This window comes from Mytilus galloprovincialis, chromosome 10 (genome assembly GCF_965363235.1).
Source record: "Mytilus galloprovincialis chromosome 10, xbMytGall1.hap1.1, whole genome shotgun sequence".
Classification (NCBI taxonomy): domain Eukaryota; kingdom Metazoa; phylum Mollusca; class Bivalvia; order Mytilida; family Mytilidae; genus Mytilus; species Mytilus galloprovincialis.
This window is the reverse complement of record NC_134847.1, coordinates 31,518,398-31,545,254: the sequence shown is the minus strand read 5'-3', so window position 1 is coordinate 31,545,254 and position 26,857 is coordinate 31,518,398. Positions and strand designations below refer to the sequence as shown.

Below are 26,857 nucleotides of genomic sequence, written 5' to 3'. Positions count from 1 at the left end.
TAGCTACCTGTACATAAGATTTGTTCCCACTTGTAAACTATATGCCATTTAAATGTTCATTACGTAGAACTGAATTCAAAATTTTTGGAAATTTTTTCTAGCGGTAAGGAAACAACGATTAGACTTCAAAAGGGGAGTGGGGGATGGGAATGGAAATATTCCGATCCCCAATTTGATAAAAAAAAAATGGTCATACAGATGATAAAAAAAATTATTCTGAATCAAGAGTTTCCCCATACATTATAGTGTTAAATATTGAAAAAAAAGTATTTGATCACCAGCATCGAAAAAAAAAGGAATAAAAATGAACGCGCGAAAAAAAATCTGACTCAGATAAAAAAAAAATAACCCTCCCCCTTTTTTTTTAAATTAAGTGGTTGCTACTTTATGAAAGCCATTTTTATACTTTGCAGTAGTTTGAATATACTAGAGCTGTCTCGATAACGCATTAGAAAACGTTAGCTGCAACAGCGTGCTTACAGCCGGAAAAAAAGGATTGAGATATTAGGGATCACTACATTTTTATCTTTTCTGTTCGTTTCAAATGGTATTTCTTCTCCAAGGAGTATTTGGTAAAGGAATAGGGTAACGTTTTTTTCTTTATTTTACGTGTTATTTAACGGAACTGAGATACTAGATCATATATATATATATTCTTAAAATGTTTGTATATATTGTCCTCTTGTACACAAGTATGTGTCTGAGGTTATGAATAAAATCTTGAAATCTTGAATCTTAAGTGCTAGGCTTAAATCTCATTTTTTCTATATGATTCCGTATTAAATCAAAATGAAATTTGTGGATGGTAAATGAAATAAGAATGTATATATAATAATAATATATAATTAATTCATTCAATTATTTACAAGTATAAGTATTTTTACTGTTAGACTAAGTCAAAGTCCCTTGTTTACTAATGAGGAGGTGGAAGTGGAAATTCGAGCAGGATGAGTCCGTTTAATCATTATAGTGAGCATGAAATGATTCCGGGCCAATTGTAGTACGCCTGGATTCTTCTTTGGTAATGATGCCCAAAGACTTGGGGAAAATATGAACTCTATGCTTGTGCCTTGACACAACTTTACAGACTAGCTTAAATTATTTACTTATTTAAAAGCAATCACTATTTGGTGAAACACTATTCACTCTGAAATATTGGCAATGAAGTAAGATTAGCCTCAAGCTAGAACAGGATTTATCATCATCACGTTATATTTTGTTTTAGAATTCAATATGAACAATATATAATTTGAATAAACAAATATTCTCAAAATTAATAATTTATATTCAAAGAAAATTAAAGTCATAATAAACGAGTGAACGGTGAAAAATAATGTTATTCCAATTGTTGAACCAATGCATACAAACATCATAAACTTAGTCCTCTGTGCACGATTTTATCATTTTTGTAGCATAAATTTCGTATAATCGTCAATTTTTTTTTCAATCGGTCATTGTTGTTGTGAAAATATGGCAGGTAATTAAAGTTCGTGTTTTGAAGCCGAAGTTTATTGATTGTCACCTGTTTGTCAACAAACAACAAAAAAGCATGGAAATTGAGCACGTGTTTTACATGTACAATCAGATAATAGTTTATTTTAAGGACATCCATGCGTATAGCGATCACCGGATTTTTACGAGATGGGTCACACTGAGGTCACTTTGCATACGGAAAATATGTCGGAGAATTGCTTCCTAGAAGGAAGCAATTAAAATAAAGTAAACTTCTTCTAAATATGAACAAATTCGAGAATTTTCTTCAGAAAAAAGTATATGTACATAAGTTTTATTATGAAAACTATCCATTGAGTTATAAAAAACATACGCATTATTTTTTTTTATTTGAGGTTTCTTATGACTTTAACAAATTAGTCGTATTTACATTTTTATATTATTTTTTATTTATGTTACTTTTATTATTACCTGAGTTTACATGTAAAATAAATGCGCGCAAATGTAATAAAAAGCTGCGCACAAACGTAAAAAAAAAAAACCCAAATGCGCGCAAACGTATTGCGCCCGTCCTAGCTATGCTTTACTCATTTACACTTTTCAATTAAAAAAAAACACACATGAGAAAATTTGATTATTTCACAAAACTCCATGATTCAGAAAAAATGAAAATATGTGTTTTTTTGTATATTTAAGTTTAACAAAAAATCCAAAAGTCTCGGTTGAACTGCAATCTTAAGGAATTTCGCTTCTCAGTTTCAAATCAATTAACTTTTCAAAACACTAGTTAATATCGATAGAGGATTAATAAAGGAATCAAAAGAGCTAACAAAATATACAAGTCAATGTGCTTGTTTTCGAGATATTAGCCATTTAAATTTTTTGCGGGGAAAATATTCTTTCTTGACTTTTCATAGCTTTATCATTGACAAGTTTACATTCTCAAAAACTATGAATAAAGAATAATTAAAATTTTATAAAACTTTTACAGATGGCTTATCATTATACATGTAAAAGATTTATAAAAAGAAAAATGGGGGTCAATGGCCATTTTTTCTAAGGCATTCAAATGAATAAAACCAGAGACTTCCGAAAATCTGACAAAAATCCCAAAACATGACAAACGAACTTAGTAACCTTAACTAAGCTCTGAAGCTAAAACCAAGTTATATCCATGTTATATATGAATTTACTGGAAAAAAAAAGGAAATACAAACCGAATAAGGGATTCAAAATCGAATAAGGAAACAGAAACCGAATAAAGAAATGAAAATCGAATAAGCAAACAGAAACCGAATAAAGAAATGAAAATCGAATAAGCAAACAGAAACCGATTAAGCAAATAAAAATCGAATAAGGAAATAGAATACGAATAAGGAAAAAGAAACCGAATAAGTTTGGACTATCGAAAAAAGAAAAGGGAAAAAGGAAAAAGGAAACAACTTGTGTCTGGTCCTGTTCTGAGCCTTGTTGGCCGTGTTTGTAGTGCGAAAGTTTCAAAGTACACGTATTAAATATAGATACCTTAATGACGATTGTGGCCAGCCTTGGGTTAAATGGCCCAATATTTTCATAAAATAGTGTTTTGCAAGAAATTGATAAAAAACGCCAAAATATGGTAAAATTCGTCATAAAAGACAATAATTCCAATAAGGAGTCCTCTGACGATTTCGGCTATGTTGACTTATTTGTAGTCTTTGTCTGTCTGATCACTTTTCGTCATTAAGTTCTTCTCTGTCTACTATATCTTTCATACTAACGATTGTGGCCAAGTTTGGTTAAATCTGTCCCAGTAGTTTTAGAGGAAAATATTTTTGTAAAACTTAACGACGACAGACAACGGACGCCAATTTATGAAACTTACGTTGCCTTTAGGCAATGTGTGCTATATGTCATCAATGTATCTGAAATAAGATAAAATTAGAGGACAAAGGGACGAATATAATGATCATACGATCTTTTACAGTCCCTTAAAATGTATATATTATTAGCTCTTTTAGGTTTGTACAAGATATCTTTAATATTACTTTCAAATGAAATACGTATCATAGTTTCTGTCACTTTGTACTGTTGTGTACAGAAGAAAACTATTTTAAGCGTTTAAACTGTTTATAGCATCCCTCCTTGAAATAATTCCCCATTCCTCTGGTAGTTTTGGTAATTTTATGTTATAATCCTTTTCAATGTTATCTTTGTAAGTGTAAACAAACCACTGCCAGTATTTATTACTTCCACTACTCTGTTCTAGATCCCATTGAGGAAAATATTCAGTGTATTTTTTCCAGGGAATATACTCTTTGTTAATATAAAACGTTCGCTTTTGATTAACAAGATCATTGCACATTTCTAAGATTAGCAAGTTGCTTGTAAATAAATTATACCATCGGGGTACTTCGTAATGACCAGCTGCAGCAGGTATCCGATGTTGTAAGCATTCGTGTGGTATTTTATCGTTTTCAAAATGTAGTTTATGTTCGTGTTTGCATGGTTCGTTGCAAAATGGGCATGTTGCATCACAACCCCATAGTGTCTCCATTAAAATGTCTATTGTGATATCTCTCAAGTCGTCTCTTAAATCAGACTCGGATTCAAAATGTTCTAAAACGCTTAATTTAAGATCATCCAATTGATCAATGACAATATTCTTGAAATGTTGAACATCAGTAGATTTTCCATTGGAGACTTCCCCAAAACAATCACCTGACATCGGTAAAAGACACGAATCATTGACATCTTTGCGGAAAGTTTGTATCCATTGTGTAACACTACCTTCTGGTTTGGTTTTTGCTACAAGGTCAGAAATATTGGTAAGTATTTCTTCCGTTCGTACTTTTGCAACTTTGAAATATTCACCCTCTCTATTTTTGAACATTGTTAATCGTATATGGTCAGATAACCATTTTTTCACAAATACTTTTGGACTATTTATGTACTGAAAAAAATTAACAAAAGATTGCATTTTAGCTAGGTCTGACAATATTTTAATTATCAGGCTACTTTTTCTGTTTGGAAAATGCTCTTTTATTTTTGAGCACAATGCCATAGGCATATCTTCCGATATATGCCCTATCATTGTATTTTTCAACGTCTCCTGAAATGTTTTAGCTACAGTTACGTTTTTGGATTTTGCATGAACACGACATTCGAAGTAAATGAAAGCTGTCTTTTTGTGTATTTTCATTTTAGCTTGTGGAGTATGGTTGGCCATGTAAACTGAATATCGATTTTCAAAAAGTGTAATTATATATTTTAAGACATGAGCTATTAAAACCGATTTAAACTGAGGTTGAAATGTTAATTTTTTTCTAAAATCACTTTCGTTATCAAATGCCTTGGCCATAATATGGAAAACCGTGTCTGCTTTGGTTATACTATTTTCGACATCACCTATCTGCATATCTTTAAGTTCATCATCAATTTGACAGAAAAGTTTATCGGTGAAAGAAATTGCGTTATTTTTCCACTCATATTCCAGATTAACAGAATCTTTCCTAGTTTGTTCTGTATCATGTTTGAAAGTAACATATCCTTCTTGAAGATCTGAAAACTCAATGCTACCCACAAGTTTTTCCATGCTTACATAATCTTTACACAACGGTTGTTGTTGCTCTAAATAACTGGCGATTTCAGGAAATCTTTTGTATACCAGAGGGCTTATTTCATCTGTAATCGATATTTGACTTTCCTCTTGATACTCAGATGCAAAACTTGTCATCAACTTCGTCCACATGTTATTAAACTCTTCTTTGACGACGTTTCTATCAGGACTTTGACCTTTGAACTTTAAAGATACGTCTGAAGCTAATTGATTTATATCTGCCTCTAGTCTATCTTTATCATAATTATATGATATTTCGATTCGTTTTTCTTCCTTAAGATGTAGAATTTTATTTCTTGTTATCAATTTTGTTTCTTCTGATTGTAAGTTTATAGTATTAATCTTGCTCTGTTCATATTGACTCATTTTATCTTTAAGCAGGTGGTTTTTAACAAATTTCCGTAATTTTTCTTGAAGATCTCCCACCATTTGTTTTAATTTAGTATCAAATTTACATATAACAGAAGTCAAAGTAATGTCCAATGTTTGCTTATTTTTACAATTCGCAAACTGACTTTTTGCATCAGAGTTTACAAATTTAGACGCAAAAGTTTTAACTTCAAAATTTAAATCACCGACTTTTTTCTGCAGTAATGTATAAGCTTTCAATTCTAAACTGTTTCGAAATCGAAACACAAAATCGTCTGTTAGTATAGCTTTCCAAAGGTCGTCTATTTTTGAGGCAATTCCGGAAAAAGATGAGGTATAATTTAGTTGTACTGCTTTCTGAATAACGGATTCTTTAAGTTTTAAAGCAGTTTTGCTGTAATCAGGATTTCTAGGAGCCATAGGGGGAGACCCAACCCATACATCTGAAAAAATCCAAATATCTTTTTCCAATTCGAACTCGATTATGTCATCAAAGGAGTGAATGTCATAAATGTTTTCATTTTGTGCAGCATCTCTTGTAATTTCATTAAGTTGGTTCAAAAGCTGTTGTGGGAGACGAGAATTGTTTCTTTCTCCTGTTGAAATATTTTGATGAGCAAATATACAACTTTGTCTCAGATGCACGCTTTTTTGTGCTAGTTTTAACCTTAAAAATGCTTCAACTGCAATTTGAAGAACATCTTTCATTTCATGCGAACTTTCGCCCTTAATGTTAATTATAGTTATATCGCCTAATCCTAGAACAAAAGTTGCAAGCTTATTATCACTGTCAAATTTATCATGGTATAGCTCTGGTGCACGGAGTCCTTCAGTATCCATTATCAGCATATAATCATATTCGGAATCTTCTGCTAAAGGTATAAGTTGCATAAATATTCCCCTTGTGCATCTCCCTGCACCAACAGGAAATTCAATACCGAACATTGTATTAAGCAAAGTCGATTTTCCAGAACTTTGAATCCCTAAAACTGACAAAGTGAACATTTTCTTTTCACCTAGCTGATTTTCTAGCTCAGAGAGAACTGCTTTTACCCAGCTTCGAGGTACATTTGCGGTATCACCGTCCATAATTTCAAGTGGAACTCCAAATCGGACTAGTCTTGCGAAGATCTGTGGTAGCTGTAAAGCCAATGCTTTTCCTTCATCATCAATTTTAGTTTCTAACAAAGAATATGTCATTGCTTCGTATATCTGTGCCATTTCACGAAATAAATGTTCTATACCAAATACCTCATGCGACAGGTTTTCTCCATACTGCTTGACTTTTGCTTGAAGGATATGTATGTCTTTAGAACTGTTCCTCTTTTTTTCAGACTTAAGAGATGACAAAGCTGAAAAATATTCAGATTCAACTTTGAACTGTTCTTTTTCGGTTTTTTCGTTAAGACATAATTTGAGGTCGGTATAAAATATTGTTGAATCCCGTTCAGAGTATATACTTTTAATGATATAATTGACAAATGTCTGCATGAATCTGCTGACGTTTTGGAGTTTTTGTAACTGGACAAGACGGTATTTAGTCATTTTTTGCTGCAACAATCCCTTTTCTGCATACGAGCAGTACTCACTTGATTTATACAGCTGTTTCTCTACACGTGTCAATTTATGCCATGGATCGTGCTGTAATGGAAGAATTTCACTTTTGTTTTTCTTTTCAGTCTCACCAATTAATGTTTTACTTTTTAATTTTGCCGAAGAATACATATAAGACGATTCGTCAATGTTTATGTCCAGACTTTGGTTATCTCTTAACAAGTTCAAAAGTGAATTAGTTGCATTTACTTTAATGCTGGAAATCAAATTCCATAATTTTTCGGCAATCTCGATGTAGCTTTTACGTTGACCTTTACGATATAACTTAATGACGTGTATCGTTAGACAGGATTTAGTAGATGTTTGACAGCTTTTACCTGATTTCTCCGTTTTAACAGCTAATACAACTTTTGGATTTTTTTGCAAATTCGAAAGATTTTTTTCTACAAATTCATTTACTGATTCTTTTTTTAAGACTACCACTAATACAGATGAAATATTTTGTAGAAAATCCTGCCGACTGGAATGATCTTTTGCATCACCTCTTAGGTTGAGAAAAAGAGACACATCTTCATATTTTTTAGATGGTATAAACCAAGCAGCTTCAACAAATCCGCTACTTATCTCTCGTTGTTCTCTACCTAAAATACTCTCGCTATTAACAAATGTGTCATGATACTGTTTCTGTTCCCCAAAAAGCATGTGGTTTATAATCGTCGATTTTGAAATACTATTACCAAGTTCTCCATATCGCATGAACGAAACAATACGACAAGGACAATTTAAGGCAGGGCTTTTTTCACTACTATTTCCACTCTTTCTGTCTATTATTATTCCACGGATTGGCCAACATGATATTGTCAAAGCATCACATTGACTTTCGTCAGGAAAGATTAAAGGTACTGCTAATTTACACAAAAACAAATTAACAGCAATGCGTTGCTTTAGCACAGGTGAGCTACATTTAAAGACAGCGAAAGTGATATCCAACGGGTTTTTAATGTTAGCAGTTTCATCTTCCATATCACTATCACTTTCATCATCTGAAAAGGAATCGATTGGATTCAAAACATCAAAGTGGTCTTTTAAAACAGAACAATAATTACTATTGCACATCAGAATGTGTTTTAGATATAGCCAAGGAATGTCTTCAACTTTTGGATTTTTTTCCTCAATTTTTTTTGTAGATATATCTGTCATTCTAATTTTTTCTGGATAATACTCAGTTAGTCCCAGATGATCAAGGCACCTTGTGAAATTTGTTTGATTGCACGTCGCATTTGAAGGCTGGTTCAAGGGATCCGCTAATGTGTTTATTGATTTCACTTTATCAATACCTGGAAAAGTGAAACTATCCACTGCTATTTTATTACCAATCTTTAATTTTAACATGCCTTCTTCGAGACCAAGCCAATCATATGGAACCGAGTGTGTATATTCATTTAATAGAGTAGATATTTCGTCTTCTAATATTCGGTCCATCGGGTTTAATAATTCATTGAATATTCGTTCTCTTTGAAAAGATGTATTCTTTGTTTTATTCAAAATTAGGCAGATGAGGTAGGCTTGTAACCTTATAATCGACTGCTTGTGCCCTTCGTATTCTTTTAAATTATGTTCTGTCTCTAAAAGAAAATCATTTACTTGTTGAATGCTTAAGTAAACAGGAAAGCAATGATGGTTATCGTCATACTTTAGCCCTTTTAACAATGACTTTAGAAAAACGATACTATAGGATTCACCCGTTGAATCAAAGCAATTTAAGCATTGACGCGTTAGCTTTGCCAGTTTGCATGTTAACATTTCCTGTTTCATACTAGAATTGTTAGCAATTAACGGGAACGGGCTTGTAGTTTTACATAAATCTTCTTTTATACTATTTATCAAATCATTAACACTTTGAATCTTTTCGTTTTCATGCGATGATAATGAATCATCAGACGTATTTGGCAATACCCATTTCGCAACTGCATCCAAAGAATGTGATCTTAAAATGGAAGATTTTAAATGTGGATAGAATATTTCGCGAATCAGGTATTTAATAAAAGTTTGTTTATCTTGCTGAAATAGATTTTCTTGTTCCATGGTTGAATTTAAGAATTGACTATGCCTATTATCCAACAAAACTAAATCCTTCCACAAAGATGTATCGCCGTCTATATTAACCTTCAATTGTTTTATCTGTATAATGCTCTGTAAAAGTGGTACGCAATCCTGTTCAGTAGGATGAGAAACCCAATTTTGTAGGTTATCAAACAATTTCATCATATTCTCTTCAAGCATTTTGTCTAGAGCAAAATCATTAGTTATTCTTTCACAACCTAAAGCATCTTTCATGTACTTCGAAAGTTTGTTTCCATTTGTAATATTAGAATCCAGCTTTTGAACAATTTCCCATATAGGAACAAATTTACCTCTGTCTATGAGTGCCCATGTGTCATTACAAGATGGTAGAGTATATTTCCATATGTAATAATCATCTAATTCAGGTGGTCCTCCACGTTTCAAAATTTTCAGTTTTGTGCAAGCAAGATCTGTTTCTGAATATAAATTTGACAATTTTCCACTTTCTTTGAAAGCTTTAGCAGATATTTCTGATCCAATGTTTCGAACAGGTAAATGTACAGCTATGTATGCATTCAAACATGTTTCAACCATTTCTTTTGTGGTTTTAATATCTTTTTCGGACTCACTGTTATAAGTTGCAACCCATTTATAAGTGCCACCGAAGGTTAACGATCCTAGGTTAATATGCGACCCAAATATCTCATAAAACTTCTGACATTCAAAAACAATAAATTGTTTTCTGCAGCAGAAGCTAATTAGATTGTCAATACGAAGAAGGTCACGGGAAGCTTCCGGGACGAAGCGAATACTGTCCAAAGATAATTCACACGACTTTACTGGAACTGAAGAATATTTTATGCTTGATAAAAAAGTTCGTTTAACCTGACTGTTCGAGATATTTTCAGAGCTTTTATTTCTTTCAAACATTGAGCCAAGTTGACAACCGGCTTCTCTAACAAAACCGGATAAATTTACTCCTATCACATTCATGGCTTGGTGGAAGTTGTTACACATTTCCTGAGAAGAAAAATCAACAGTTTCATCTTCGTTTTCATTCAACGGTGGTGTGAGATACAGTGCCTTTGTAAGTTCGATGACAGTTTTTCGATGGACGCAGATATCACGTAAATTTCCGGTATCGTATACGCCCATAAGTGCCAGACCACCAGATGCCTTACGAATAACATCTGTATCAGTCAGGCACTGTCGGTGAATTACTGCATCCAATTTTGACGACTGGCATTCTAGAGTTTGAACAATTTGTAACAGGTCCTGTTTTTTAATTTCAGATTCCCATTTAATTTCAGGAATTCTGAGCATTGATCCTATTTTTGAAATACATTTTATTGCTTCCTCTCGGTCTGGTGTCAGTGTTTTGTAATTTTCGGTTGCTTCCGCCATTACTTGTTTCAATTTTTCAACCTTATCAGTTTCATTCTGCAATAAACTTCGTAACGCTATTTTCTCCCATTCATGTTTAGCATGCTTACACATTTTGAAAAAGTCAATTTCTTGCAAATGTAGCAATTGATAATTGTTTTTTATATCAAGAACATCATTAAAAAGTTTCGACCATTTATCCGGTTCCAATCCAGCCTTTTCCAGTATATTCTTTAAGTTGCTGGACTTTTCTAACGTCGGATCACTTGAAGTGTTTGTTTCCTGTAGCGTTGCCTCGGCCAACACATTTTCCATGGTCTTGGAGCCCTATAGAAAGTTGAAATGTATATATATTATAGGACAAACAGTTGTGTTTTAATTCAGGTAATACAAGTTTACCGATGTAAAAATCAGATATATCGACTTTTAAAAAATAATATAAACAAACCACAATTGCACATCACACTAAGCTATATTATATTTGAATCATAGTATTCCAAAAGTTAGAAAATCAACAAACTATTGTTTTCCGGTTTAATATCATAGTTTCTTACATGGATGTCAGAAGAGGGGCGAAAGCTACTGTATTTGTTTTGATTATTATATGTCTTTCCACTTTTCTGTGGAAAGACCTATTGTATTTGTTTTGATTAATATTTTTTCTTCGGCCTTATTTTGTTTTTGCGATAAATATTTGTTTCGCAATATGTCGCTTACATATTTTTCATATTCTATCGTATAATTCATGCGCTTTTATAATCACCCTACTTAGACGAATAATTTTCTTTGTAAGAGTTATCTCCTTGGAATTTTTTTTCCTTGTGACTACATCTCCTCCGGAAACGTAAAAGAAATCGACAAATTTGCTCGTTATATTCTTCGCATGATTTGTCCTTTTTGACCAAAGCGATATGAACACCTCATATGAAAGTTATTTCCCCATATGTATTTGGTTTACGTGATATGCATTTCAATCTTGTAAACCATAAGTGATAGGGACCTAGGATCTTTTGATTTGTGGTCCATGATCCAAAAATAAGAACATTAGGTCAAGGTCAAGAAAGTGGAAAGACCTATTGTATTTCTTCTGATTATTAGGTCTTTCTATTTTTCTGTGGAAAGACCTACTGTTTTTATTCTGATTATTCTGATAATTATGATTATTATGATTATTTAATTTTTTTTCTTCCCCCAAATTTTGCTCTAGCGGTAAAAGTTTGTTTCGCAATGTGTTACTTAGATATTTCTCATATTGTATCGTATAGTTTATGCGCTTTTAAATTTTACCCTGCTAAGCCAAACCATTTTCTCTGTAAAAGTTATATAATTATCTCCATATGCACTGTTAATCATATATGTGCATCTCCTTTGTAACAAAAAAGGATATCGACAAAATTCTATCCCTAAATTGTTCGTTAGATTTTCAGAAATGTTTGGTTAATTTGGATCGAAGTGATTCGATGAAATTTTATAGGAGTTATCTACCTTTACAAAATAAATTTGTCGATATATTTTTTAACTCATAAACCGTTTACCGTATAACCCTGGAATGTTCTTATATGAGGCTTCTAAATCCTAACTTAGAAAATCAGGTTAAGGTCAAGGTTCAAGGTTAAAACCTCAATTTTGACTTTTCCTTTTTTTTGCATTTTTTCCAACATTTCAAAAGCTATATATAAAAGAATAAGTGCAAAATGTTTGCTTCGTGGTAATGAAGATATGTTACATTTGGTCGGAAACAATCTAACGGCATCTTATAGGAGTTAAGGCCCCTGAAATGTCTAATTTTAAGGTTAATTGATTATTTCTTCAACTTGGTTCATTATAAAGCCATATGACCTTTTACAAAAGGTAAGGTGACATATATTTTTATTCTAAAATTTGTGTTTCGCAATATGTCGCTTAGATATTTCTTATATTGTATCATAGAGTTTATGCGCTTTTAAATTTCACCATACCAAGACGAACAATTATCTTTGTTAGAGTTATCTCCCTATTCATTGTTTATCAAATGTCTGCATCTCATTTGTAACAAAAAAAGATATCGACAAAATTCTTTTCACAAATGGTTCGTTACATCGTCAGGAATTTTCAACCTTTTAGATCAAAGCGATTCGATGAAATTTTATAGGAGTTATCTACCTTTACGAAACAAATTTTTCAGTATTTTTTTTCTCTCATAAACAGTTAATCGTCGAACCCTGGACTGTTTTATTTGAAGTCCCTAGGTCCTGACTTAGAAAATGAGGTCAAGGTCAAAGGTCAAGGTTCTAAATTGTGACTTTTGCTTCTTTTTGCATTTTCTCTAACACTTTGAAAGATACATATAAAAAGAACAAGTGCAAAATGTTTGCTTTATTGTAATAAGGATAAATTACATTTGGTCTGATACAACTTAATGGCATCTTATACGAGTTATTGCCCTTGAAATGTCTTTATAAGGTTCTTTGAACATAACTTCAACTTAGTTCATTATAAAGCAATATAAATTTTACAAAAGGTTAGGTGACATATGACCTTGAAAAATGACAACCAGAAATGACCTTGATGTTTGCACATTTTTGATATAAAAGTACTCGGAATTCATATATTTTGTAATATAGATATATACACCTATCACTCAAGACTACAAATGACGGAAGTGTCAAATTATTTCCCGTTCTACACACAAAAGTATATAAAAACAATATATTTTTGGAATCAGTGTGTGAAAAGCTATCACATGAGACCGGACGTGACATTTACTTCACCGGAATTAGCAGATTATCTCCCTTATTGCACTCAAAATTATATAGAAACAATTTATTTATCAAATCAGTATAAGGAAACTTATAATTTGAATCCAATTTTTACATTGAGTAAGCCGGAACTAAATTCTTTTCAAAAACTTTGATGTGGAAAAACGTTCAATTGTTCTCTGAACAGTTGGTTTTTAATTTTTTTTTCTTCTGCCTTATTTTGTTTCGCAATATGTCGCTTAGATATTTCTCATGTTGGATCTTATAGTCCAAGCGCTTTTAAATTTCACGAACTGTTTTCTTTGAGAGAGTTATCTCCCTAAACACCGTTTTCCTTGTGACTGCATCTGCTCAGTAACGGTAAAAGAAAGAAACAAATTTATTTTGTAAAATTGCTCATTATGTCCTTCGCATGGTTTGTCCTAATTGAGTGGGAGATATTATTGACATAAATGTGCAAATCGTGATACAAGCATGAAATTTGGTATATAGGTTAACTAAATGATAACTTAAAAAATTCAGCTGCGGGCCATAAAAAAAATCATTTTTTTCAAAATGGCCACCGCTCATTTGGAAATGGCATCATATCCAATTGGCTAAATTTCGTAAATCCTTTTAAAAGAGTTTTAATAGGTATAATTCAATGTAAAGTTTGATAAAACTTCAATTGAAGTTCTTTGAGTACCATTAAGCAATATATACATGAAGAAAAGGTGACTTCCGGATCCAAAATAGCTGCAACAACGTGGAAAATGTCAATTTTATCATTTCTATCAACTTAACTAGAGATATCACGGTCTTTGTTCGGTTCAAATGCATTTATACAATTGCCTATTTCATAATTATCTGACGGTTACCAATACACACACCTCTACAAGGAAGACCAGAACGGTAGCATTTACAGTTACCCACACAGCTTGATTACTTGCATTCGTATTTCAAAAAATCCTTACACGAGGATGTTACGGCAGCCAAAGAAATCAATTTTGGTTTACAACTGTCATTGTTTTCCTTTCCAGAGGCGTAGCCAGGGTTGAAATGATGTGGATGTTTCGCCGAGCGGAGCGAGGCGAAAAATATTTTGGACCTTTTTATGCAGAAAATTATTTTTTATTTAAGCACATGTACTCCCCCAGAATCCGACACTAGTTAGATTTTTGTTTAAATTCAAAATACCCACGGGCACCAGTTCATATATTTTTATTGTTAACCAAATTTTATTGTTTCCTAGAAACTACCATCATTCAATTCATAAACATTTGATGTAAAGTTTCCCACCCAATCTCATATTTGACATATCAAAAACGGATCCCATTACAGCGGCACTTCTGTATAATTTAGGAACTTCGGAATATAGGAACTGATGTGCTTTCTCTTTCCAGGAATTTGAGTCTACAACCTTGGGTTTTTGATTTTTGATTACTGAACTAAACGCGTTGCAGGAGACATGAAAATACCGGGCATCCGATCGTTCGGTCTTGTTACATTGTATCTCTCATGTGTACAATTCTTGTCAGATTAAGTGAAACTCATATCATAAGCAATGTCTTTGATAATTTGGAAAATAAGTCGTAATCAAATATTGTTAACCAGTTATGACCCTTTGAAATATAAATTGTAATGAAAATCCCATTTTCTGTGATGCATTTATTTCTCTTAAGATATTGAAAATAAAAAGGATAAAGAAAAAAAAGTGATTCTCTTGTTCCTTGCCCTTTGATAGATAAAATATGACATGTAATTGTGCATGGCGGGGAACATTCAATCGTTGTTCTTTACTGATTGAAAATAAAATTAGTATTTGAACCCAGATAGAAACGGGAATTCATAAGCCTAGGACTTATCACGATCTGTTACAAATTTATTTTTTTTATCACGTCGTTTACCATATCGCAAGAAACGATATCAGGATATGGTTTTTTAGTTGTTAGTTGCTATAGTCAAATGAGAAGCCATCTCTCCATTAGGTTCAATTTCAGATGAAACATGACCACGGGTCTGCGTATCAGTCCTCTCCGCTTGCCTTAGCCGATGACTTTTTTTTTACGAACAAAAGCTACATGTAACTTGAAACACTATATTGCGATTCAACTATCTTGTTTACATAAACTAAATTATCCTAAATGAAAGACCGGGCATGCTGCTTCGAAAATGACTGGACGTTATCCCCATATCCTCAGCCTTGTTACATTTGGACAATTCCGAGTTAAACTGCTGCTATTGTATTTTTTTTTTGGTCAAAATGATGTGGATGCTTGAGCATCTGAGCATACATGCAAGCTACGCCACTGCTTTCGTTCATCCAACTCGAGTGTTTATGACTTGGTACAAAGACCTGTCTTATGCATAAATCCAAATGAACTCAAACATGTCGACCTTGATATGCTTCTCTTTTGATGTAATCCGGAAGAGAACCTCTGGTAGGCAGAAAAGCATAATTAAGCCGCCGCTGCTTTCTTGCAAACGATTCAAATCGTGCCTCGTTAGCAAATGTTTCTATGTTGTCAATGTATGTGTCTGTGTTTACATACTGAAGTAAGGTAAAAACGTCCATTACATCTGGGAATACTTTCCATGGGTGCCAAACTTACCTCTTCGCTTTACCATGAAATGCCGACACAGTGTAACATCCATAAAATGCATGGCAGAAAAGTAGAGCAGCTACGAGAACATGTCAAATATTCATTTCTAGTATATATGTCACATGTAAAGAAGGTAGCTACCAAATTTGATAATACTTTATTCTAAAAGAAGGTAATAGAAAACATTTGCCAGAAAAATAAGATTTTAAACCTTGAATAACAGCCATTTTAGAAAAGGTGGTGGCCATCTTGAAAACATGATTTTTTTATGGCCAGCGATTTTTTCCTAAAATGTATATAATAATGATACTTCGTGCTAATTTTCATGCTTGTATCATCATTTGCACAATTCTCTCGATTTTGCTTGCTTTTACCTTCCACTATTTTGACGAAGCAATATGAACACTCCATATGAGAATAATTTTCCCTTATGCGTGTGATATAAGTAATATCTTTTTCTATCATGTAAACCATAAGTGATAGAGACCTAGGATCTTTTGATTTGAAGTTCTTGGTCCAAAAATAAGAAAATTAGGTCAAGGTCAAAGGTCGAGGTCACGTCCTTAATTTTGACTTTTCCTTGTTTTTGCATTTTCTCCAACACTTTTAATGATAGGTATAAAAAAACAAGTGCAAAATGTTTGCTCTATAGTAATGAATGTATGTTACATTTGGTCTAATACAATGTATTGCCATCTTACAGGAGTTAGTGCCCCTTAAATGTCCTATTATAATGTTGTATGATTATAACTTCAACTAAGTTCATTATAAAGCCATGTGACATTGTACAAAAGGTAAGGTGACATATGACCTTGCAAAATGATAACCGGAAATGACATTTTGAGAAAACCGGAAGTAGCTATTTTTGCACTTTTGTCTAATAAAAGTACTCAGAAAATCCATATATTTTCTAATTAAAATACATTAACTTATCACTCAAGACTTTCTGTAAACCGGAAGTGGTCAATTATATGCAGGTTGACAGGCAAAAATATATTGTACCTACATATTTTTGGAATCAGTGTGAACGAAGCTATCATATGAGACCGGCAGAAATATTTACCTAACCGGAAGTAACACATTATCTTCTTTAGTTCACTTTGAAGCCTATCAAAAACATTTTTTTTATATTGCACATGTTGCATTAGTCTGAAGAATTTAGCTTCTTTTCAAAATTTATTTGATGTAGAAAGACCTTTAATTGTCTTCTGAACAATTGGTTTTTATTTATTAGGTCTTTCTACTTTTCTGTGGAAAGACCTATTGTATTTGTTCTGATTATTATTATTAGGTCTTTCCACTTTTCTGTGGACAGACCTATTGTATTTCTTCTGATTTTTAGGTCTTTCCACTTTTCTGTGGAAAGACCTATTGTTTTTTTCTGATTATTTTTTCCTTCGGCCTAATTTTATTTCGCAATATATCGCTTAGATATTTGTTATATGATATCGAACAGTGTATGCGCCTTGGCATTTACCCTGCGTAACCGAATACTTTTCTTTGTAGGAGTTTTTCTTATGTCAACTACCCCTTTGCAACCGTAAAAGATTACGACAAATTTATTTCATCTCTTTGGCATGATTTGTTTTATTTTGATCAAAGCGATATGAACATTCCATATGAGCGTTATTTCCCCTGATGCATTTGATATAAGTGATATGCCTTTCTATCTTTTAAACCATAGTAAGTGATTTACATTTTTCTAACTGGTGAACCATAGGTGATATAGACCTAGGGTCGATGGATTTGAGGTCTTTGGTAAAAAAAAATGAAAATTAGTTCAAGGTCAAAGGTCAAGGTCATAGTCTCCATTTTGATTTTGGCTTATTTTCACCTTCATCCAAAAACTGTATAAGATATCGACAAATTATTTTTACTTTATTGTTAGTTGCGACATGTCTTAACATGTAAATTTTTATTGCAAGAGTATGTTGAACTCAAAAGGGAGTTTTCTCCCCTCTTGTATTTAAAAATACACGTTGTGTGATATAACTCATAAACCAAATATAATTAAGACCTTTTGATTTGAGATCCTTGGTTTATAAACTTGAAATTGACCTCAAGGTCATATATTGATTTGACGTTCTGGATTTTGACCTTTGCTTTTATCTCATATGTATACATGATAAAGTCATGGGACTTTTTGCAATAGCGTTCCTAATTAGCCTTGAAAAAACAACCGGAAGTGACCTTGTGTAAACCGGAAGTAGCTATTTTTCATACCTTATCAAAATAAAAGTATATAGAATCAGAGATTTTTGGAATCAGTGTCAAGGAAATATTCAAATAGTATTGGAAGTAACATTTTTCAAACCGGAAGTAACAAATTATCTCCCTTATTTAAAAACCATATTGAAAAGAAACCATATATTTTTTTAATCAGTGTGCAATAAGCTATTATTTGACGATAGAAATGACATTTAAAACCCTAATTTTTCTTCTTTCATATTTGAATACATGTTTTTGGTGGAAAGACCTTCAATCGTTCTTTGAACAATTGGTTTTTAATTATTATTTTTTTTTCTGCCACATCTTCAAATTTTTGAATCGCAATTTGTCGCTTAGATATTTCTTATATTGTATCATACAGTTTGTGCGCTTTCAAATTTCACCCTGCTTAGACAAACAGATTTCTTTGTAAGAGTTATCTCCCTTTTCACTGTTTATCAAATGTGTGCATCGTCTTCGTAATAAAAAAAAGATATCGACAAAATTCTTTTTACAAATTGTTCATAATTCCTCAGAAATTTTTGGCTTATTTGGATCGAAGCGATATAATGAACTTTAAAAGGAGTTATCTACCATCACCAAATAAATTTGTCTGTATGTTTTTTTAACTCATAAACTGTAAACCGTATAACCCTGGAATGTTTTTATTTGAGGCCCAGAGGTCCTAACTGAGAAAATGAGGACAAAGGTCAAAGGTCAAGGTCAAGTAGTCAAAATTGATTTTCCCTTTTTTGGAACTTTCTCCAACACTTTAAGAGATTTATATAAAAGAACAAGTGAAAAATGTTTGCCTTATAGTTATAAAGATATGCTACATTTGTTTCGAAACTATCTAATGACATCTTATAGGAGTTAGTGCCCTGAAATGTCTCATTATAAGGTTAATTGATTATTACTTCAACTTGGAACATTATAAAGCCATTTGACTTTTTACAAAAGGTTGGATGACATATGACCTTGAAAAATGACAACCGGAAGTGATCTTTGGGAATCCGAAAGTAGCCATTTTTGCACTTTTTCATGGAAAAGTACTAGGAATCCATATTTTTGTAATTTAAAAACATTTACATATCACTTAAGGCTAGAAGTAATTTTTGATAAATGGAAGTAGCCATTTTTTCCTTGTTTCCAGACAGTAGTATATAGAAACTATATATTTTTTGAATCACTGTAAAAGAAGCTATCATATGAGACCAGAAGTGACATTTACTCCACCTGATATAGAAAACACTTGTTTTTCGCATCAGAATAAAGAAAAAGATGATTGCATGCCAATTTTAGTTTTGAGTAAACAGGAACTAGCTTTTTTTCAATAACGTTGAAAATTCATGTGGGAAGACCTCAATTGTTCTCCGAACAATTGGTTTTTAATTGCTTTTTTTTTTCTTCCGCCAAATTTTATTATCACATAATATTTTTGTTTCGCAATATGTCGCTTAGATATTTCTTATATATAGTATCATACAGTTTATGCGCTTTTTATTTTCACCCATTCCAATTCAAACAGTTTTCATTGTAAGAGTTATCTCCCTATTCACTGTTTATCAAGTGTGTGCATCTCCTTGGTAACAAAACAAGATATTGAAAACATTCTTTTTCTAAATTGTTCGTTCAATTCTCAGAAATTTTTTGCTGATTTGGATCGAAGCAATTCGATAAAATTTTATAACAGTTATCTACCTTTATCAAATAAATTTGTCGGCATGTAATTTAAAATGATAAATCGTTAACCGTATAACCCTAGCATGTTTTTATTTGAGGCCCCTAGGTCCTAACTTAGAAAATGAGGTCAATATCAAAGGTCAAGATCAAGTTCTCAATTTTGACTTTTCAGGGTTTTTGCATTTTTTCCCACACTTTAAAAGATATGTATAAAAGAACAATTGCAAAATGATTGCTGGATCGTCATGAAGATATGTTACATTTGGTTTGATACAATCTAATGGCATCTTATAGGAGTTAGTGCCCTTGAAATGTCTAATTATAAGGTTAATTGATTATAACTTCAACTTAGTTCATTATTTAGCCATATGACCTTTAACAAAAGGTTGGATGACATAGAACCTTGAAAAATGAACACCGGAAGTGACCTTAAGAAAACTGAAAGTAGCCTTTTTTGCAATTTTTCATAAAAAAGTATTCGGAATCCATATATTTTATAATTTTGATGCATTAACTTATCACTTAAGACTAGAAATTACTTTTGATAAACCGTGGCCAATTATCTCTTGGTTAACAGGCAAAAGTATATAGAAACTATATATTTTTTAAATAAGTGTGAAAGGAGTGAGACCGGAAGTGACATTTACTTCACCGGAAGTACCTAATTTTCGCCCTCATTTCTCTTACATTATAAATCAAAACCATTTATTCATCACATAAGTATATATATTATATGGAGATATGATACATTTGGTCTGATACCATCTAATGGCATCTTATAGGAGTAATTGCCCCTGAAATGTCTTATTATAAGATTTATTGATTATTACTTCAACTTGGTTCATTATATAATTATGAAGCCATATGACTTTTAACACTAGGTTTGGTGACATATGACCTTGAAAATTGACAACCGGAAGTAACCTTGATAAAACAGGAAGTAGCCTTTTTGCACTTTTTTTCAAGAAAAAGTACTCGGAATCAATGTATTCTGTAATTCAGATACATAATCTTATCACTTACGACTAGAAGTGATTCTCGATAAACCGGACGTGACCAATTATCTCCTTGTTTACAGGCAAAAGTATATAGAAACTATATATTTCTGGAATCAGTGTGAAAAAATTATTATATGAGACCGGAAGTGACATTGGCTTCACCGGAAGTAGCAGATTATCTTCCTTATTTCACTTAAAAGTATATCGAAACCATTTATTCATCTCATCAGTATGAAGCAACTAGCTTCTTTTTAAACATATCTTTGATGTGGAAAGACCTTCAATTGTTCTCTGAACAATTGGGTTTTAATTAGATCTTTCCACTTTTCTTTGGAAAGACCTATTGTATTTGTTCGGATTGTTATTATTATTATTAAGTGTTTGCACTTTTCTGTGGAAAGACTTATTGTATTTCTTCTGATTATCAGGTCTTTCCACTTTTCTATGGAAAGACCTATTGTATTTCTTCTGATTATTAGGTCTTTCAACTTTTCTTTGGAAAGACCTATTGTATTTGTACTGATTATAATAATTATTATTATTAGGTCTTTTCACTTTCTGTGGAAAGACCTGTTGTATTTCGTCTGATTAATTAGTCTTTCCACTTTTCTGTGGAAAGACTTATTGTATTCTTTCTGATTATTATCAGGTCTTTCCACTTTTCTGTGGAAAGACCTATTGTATTTGTTCTGATTATTATTATTGTTTGGACCACACAGTAAATCAAAAACAAAGTCAAGTATGCGTATCAAATCAGTTCTTTAATTTCGTTGTATACGATACGATTCTCTGCAAATACATAAATTATAAATCATAAATAACAGTGAAACTAAATTCCGTTATCCATAAAAATAATATACAGCGCATTAATTACTTCTCAATCATAAAAATATAAAGAAACATGTTTCCTGATAAAAGTACAAAGTTTGCACAAATGATTAAATCAATATATTTCATTTACGGAACATTGTTACAATTCTTGCTAAAGAAATGAATGATAAAGTCGGATTAAATATATTCTTACCGATTATGCTCTCTTATAAAAAATATCTTGTGTGTCCAAATAAAATCCAAATAATAAACTGCCGTAAACAAATTGAAATAACATTCATAGGAAAACATAACGTCATAAAGACGGACGGCAAATACAGCAAATATATTTAGCGCCGTAAACGTCAATTATTACAAAGAAAAAATAGCTTTTACAAAAAGCTTACCTATAGATTAAAAAGTGACAGCCAAGTGACGATCTATACACTATTAGTGCTTATATATAAATGTATCTTCTATCAAATATTAAAAATAAGAATATAAACAAATATAATTCTTACACTCCTCACCATGAAATTCTATAATTTCATAAAAAAAAATATTAACACACACAAACAAAATATATATACAATCTATAAATCTGAACCTTCTAGTAAACATAGTTTTGTTATTGGTCTTACTAATTCTGATTTGTGAGTTTTGACAACACAGCTACGTACATGCCCATCCCGACCCACTTTAACCTCGGTAACTCTGCCCAACGGCCATTGTCCTCTTTGCACATTAACCTCAGCTACAAGTACGATATCGCCTTTTCGTATATCAGTGTTCGGTCTTTGCCATTTTGGGCGCATCTGCAATGTTGGAAGATACTCGCGAATCCATCTTCTCCAGAACACGTTTGCGAGATATTGGACCTGTTTCCACCATCGTCTAGCATAAATATCTGTCTTTTTGAAGATACCACTAGGAATACAGGAATTTGACTTCATTAATAGTAACATATTTGGTGTAAGTACAGATGGGTCGTTGGGATCATCGCTCACTGGCGTAATAGGTCTGTCATTCAAAATTTTTTCAACCTCAGCCATCAACGTTAAAAGCTGTTCATCATTTAAAAGCTGTTCCTTTACTAACGCTTTCAAAATTGTACGAGTGGACCGAATTAAACGCTCCCATGAACCACCCATGTGACTTGCTAAAGGTGGATTAAAATGCCATTCAATCTCCTGTTGTAACATGTGTCTTCCAATTTTTGATTGGTTCCATTCTTTAATTGATTTACGTAGTTCAATGTCTCCGCTTACAAGGTTAGTTCCATTGTCGCTGTACATCTTTGTTGGTACACCTCGTCGGCTTATGAAGCGTTGAAAAGCGGATAAAAACGACTCCATGGTTAAGGTGTGGGCCACTTCTAGATGAACTGCTCTTGTTGTGAGACATGTAAATAGGCAACCATATCTTTTTACATGTGAACGACCTAACTTTACCAAAAGGGGTCCAAAATAGTCGATTCCGACAAATGTAAACGGGGGTTTGTCAGCAATTATCTGTTCATCAAGAAGAGGTGCCATCTGTTGTACGCAAAGTGGACGGTGTTGACGTTTACATGGAATACAGCATCCGATTACTTTCTTAACAAGACTAGGTCCTTTTAAAATCCAGTATTTCATACGTGTGGCTGCAAGCACCTGTTGTCTTCCTACGTGACCCTGATTTTCGTGATAGAAACGAACAATTAACGAAGTAACATGATGGTTATCTGGTAGGATTATGGGGTATTCATCATGGTTTGAGGTACTTAAGCGTCCTTTTGCTCGGATAAGCTCATTATCGAGTACAGGATTAAGAGAAGCGATACGGCTGTACTTGGATTATTTGGATTTTATTTGGACACACAAGATGTTTTTTATAAGAGAGCATAATCGAGAATTGTTTGGACCACACAGTAAATCAAAAACAAAGTCAAGTATGCGTATCAAATCAGTTCTTTAATTTCGTTGTATACGATACGATTCTCTGCAAATACATAAATTATAAATCATAAATAACAGTGAAACTAAATTCCGTTATCCATAAAAATAATATACAGCGCATTAATTACTTCTCAATCATAAAAATATAAAGAAACATGTTTCCTGATAAAAGTACAAAGTTTGCACAAATGATTAAATCAATATATTTCATTTACGGAACATTGTTACAATTCTTGCTAAAGAAATGAATGATAAAGTCGGATTAAATATATTCTTACCGATTATGCTCTCTTATAAAAAACATCTTGTGTGTCCAAATAAAATCCAAATAATAAACTGCCGTAAACAAATTGAAATAACATTCATAGGAAAACATAACGTCATAAAGACGGACGGCAAATACAGCAAATATATTTAGCGCCGTAAACGTCAATTATTACAAAGAAAAAATAGCTTTTACAAAAAGCTTACCTATAGATTAAAAAGTGACAGCCAAGTGACGATCTATACACTATTAGTGCTTATATATAAATGTATCTTCTATCAAATATTAAAAATAAGAATATAAACAAATATAATTCTTACAATTATTATTTTTATTTTTTTTCTTCTTCTGCCAAATTTTGTTCTTAAGATAATGTTTGTTTCTTAGATATTTCTCGTATTGTTTCGTATAGTTCATGCGCTTTTGCATTTCACCCTGCTAAGACGAACCATTTTACTTGGAAAACGTGGAAAGGCCTAATTAATTTTGATTAGGGACAGAGAGAGAGAGGTAGAGATAATATAGAGATGTTGTGTGATTGGCAATGAAACAACTAGTATCTTCGTATGTTAATAGTTTCAACAGAAGATTCAAGACTATCAAACAAACTTTTAGTGGCAAATTGAGATTATCAAGGTAACCATGTCAATTGTTTAAGGGGAAATAGGCAATCAGAAACAATGCTTATAAATGTATGTTATTTTTTATCGTTGTAGTTTTCAAACCCAGAAAGCTTCTTTTATTACATAAAATAAACGCTAGATCTTAACATTTTACTGCACCAGATAAGCATTTCGACAAAAAATGTTTTTAGTCCTAACTATTTTAAAACCTAAACAATGTCAAAGTTATGTAATGCACTAGAGATTTGTAATTTTATATTTATATTTAAGATAATTTCGAAAATTTTGTAACAACAAAAATCAACTACACAATATTCATATTGTCATGCCAGTCCCGAGGTAAAGGCTTTTCGGCTTATAATACCCTTCACGATCACAGTTCACCATTAAATATATCGACCGAGTGGTACTACTAAAACACACGGAGTAAAACCAGTTAACGTGCGTTCTAACCGTACCCTTTTTACTTGTACAATGCAGCTACCAACATAATGATTTCCATTCTACAGGAAGGTTAATAAATATATGTCTTCATACGACCTGCAATAATGAGTATAAACCCATGTCACATAGCTAGTAAGATATAAAAGTCCCCGACATGACAAATGTAATGCAAATCAAACGAGAAAACTAACGGACTGATTTATGTCCAAAACAATACATGATTGATTGATAAAGGTTCAGTGTCATATAATTCAGGCCTGACCAGGATGAGAACAGATCAGCAATGAATACAATAAAAAAAATCGAAAACAGGAAAGTTTGTATCACATTAAAATGAGTAATACTTTTTTTTAATTTTGCCGAAGCCTGCTCTTATATGTAATTATCAATTTTATAAGTTGATTAAACATTTCCTTCTATATCAACTAAAGCCAAAAAAAAACAAAAAAAAAAACATTATTTCCTTGTATTTGACAATGGCTCTTGAATCTAATTGTCTAAACCCCATCCGCAGGATACGTTTCTTTACTCTTATCAGAAACTGATAAATTTATTTTCAAAGTATTCAAATCAATATAATTTATAATAAATTGGTTTTCTCAAGTTGTTTGTGTCGGGTCTTCTTTTGCGAAGTTTTTAATTATCATAAATTGAAAATTTGAACAAATCGTATGTCTAAAAGTTGTCATTTTTCATTTTAAACTAACAAAACAAACGATTTTATGGTCAATAAACATGTAATAATCTCTGTTCCCAGTTAAATGATAATGAACTTTCGGTTTCCCTCTCTATTTGATATTTACATCGAAATGACAAGTATATATGTTAATGTAACATCAGAATTTATAATAATTGTATTGAAACTTCCTGAAATTAATGTCTTTAATCCGCATTTCTATAGACATGTCGGTAATAATAAAAAAAATGCTTTTACTATATAATAAACCAGTTTAAATCGGGTGTAACAAATTTTGAATATTTGTTCTATTTAAATTGATCTGAAATTCAGAAAACGTAGACGGTCTACTACATATACATTGTCAGATTTACCTAAATGTTCTCGCATTCTTAACTTCCTTATTACATTTAGAAAGTGTACTGTTAACTTTCTTTGTTTTGATTTTTGGCTACCTTACAAAGTGTTTAGAATTTAGAAAAATGCAATCTCTTATATTAAGTTTAAGATATAATATCGTCAGTGTTTGTAGTGTAGAGATAACATTTTTTTTTTCATTTTCATCAAGATATGACTGTTTGCTTACTGATAAAACTGCAAAAAACATTATAAGATTGGTATTGTATATTGATTAAGAAAGCCGAACAATGACACATTTTTTCTGAATAAAATATAAAATAACTTTGACGGAGGCGGGCTTCAGTTGGCAAAAATCTGTTGTAGTTAAGTGAAAATGGACGTCACACTATAAATTCCGCAACAAATAAATGAACCAAAAGTTAAAAAAACATACTAGACTAACCTATTCTAGGTCATAGCTTGAGACAAGGAGTGAGGTATATTGATTCCGGTAACTGCTAGCACACGGTACAATCGAGTAAAAATCGTCTTTTGACATTGTTTTTGTTGTCATTACATTAAGTGTTATGTTTTTCAATGTTTCTAAGTATTAGTGTTTACTTTCTAATACTTTTGATAGAAGTTGAACGACTGAGGGGTCGATGCTTAAAACTACTTTGACTTTCCAAAATTTTATATTTTTTTAATGTATTACTCAATATCTTTTTGGTTCGTACTGATAGAAAAACACAATTTTTTTTCTCTAATTTTCGTGTTTCTTAGTTATAAAACGGTATAATATTTAAACTCTCAGATTTGAAAGTAAAAATTATGCACACGATTTTGAGAATAATAACATGAAAAATAATTTCAAACGTAATATTAATATTCTTGCCCATGATATCTCTTGGGGAATGAAGCATTAGTTTATAATCATAAATTGCAGTATATATTTTTGTACATGTAGTTTGATATCAGTTGGTATACCAGTTATGTCAATTTCAACATGCATTCTTTTCACATTTCTGAAAAACACAAACTTACCTAATGTTATATCCTTATCCGATGGATCTCATTCTAACTGTGTATTGCAAAAAGTAATTTCTATGGATTTTAAAATCTATGTGACAACAA

General features: G+C 32.0%; 1 long non-coding RNA gene across 1 annotated transcript; it reads right to left on the bottom strand.

The window, feature by feature from the left end:
- Positions 1 to 1,493: 1,493 nt before the first annotated feature.
- Positions 1,494 to 26,857, bottom strand: LOC143047377 (uncharacterized). Its single transcript, XR_012969531.1, has 2 exons — positions 26,768 to 26,857; positions 1,494 to 10,747 (listed from the first exon to the last, which is right to left on the bottom strand). It is a non-coding gene; the product is annotated as an uncharacterized LOC143047377 (long non-coding RNA).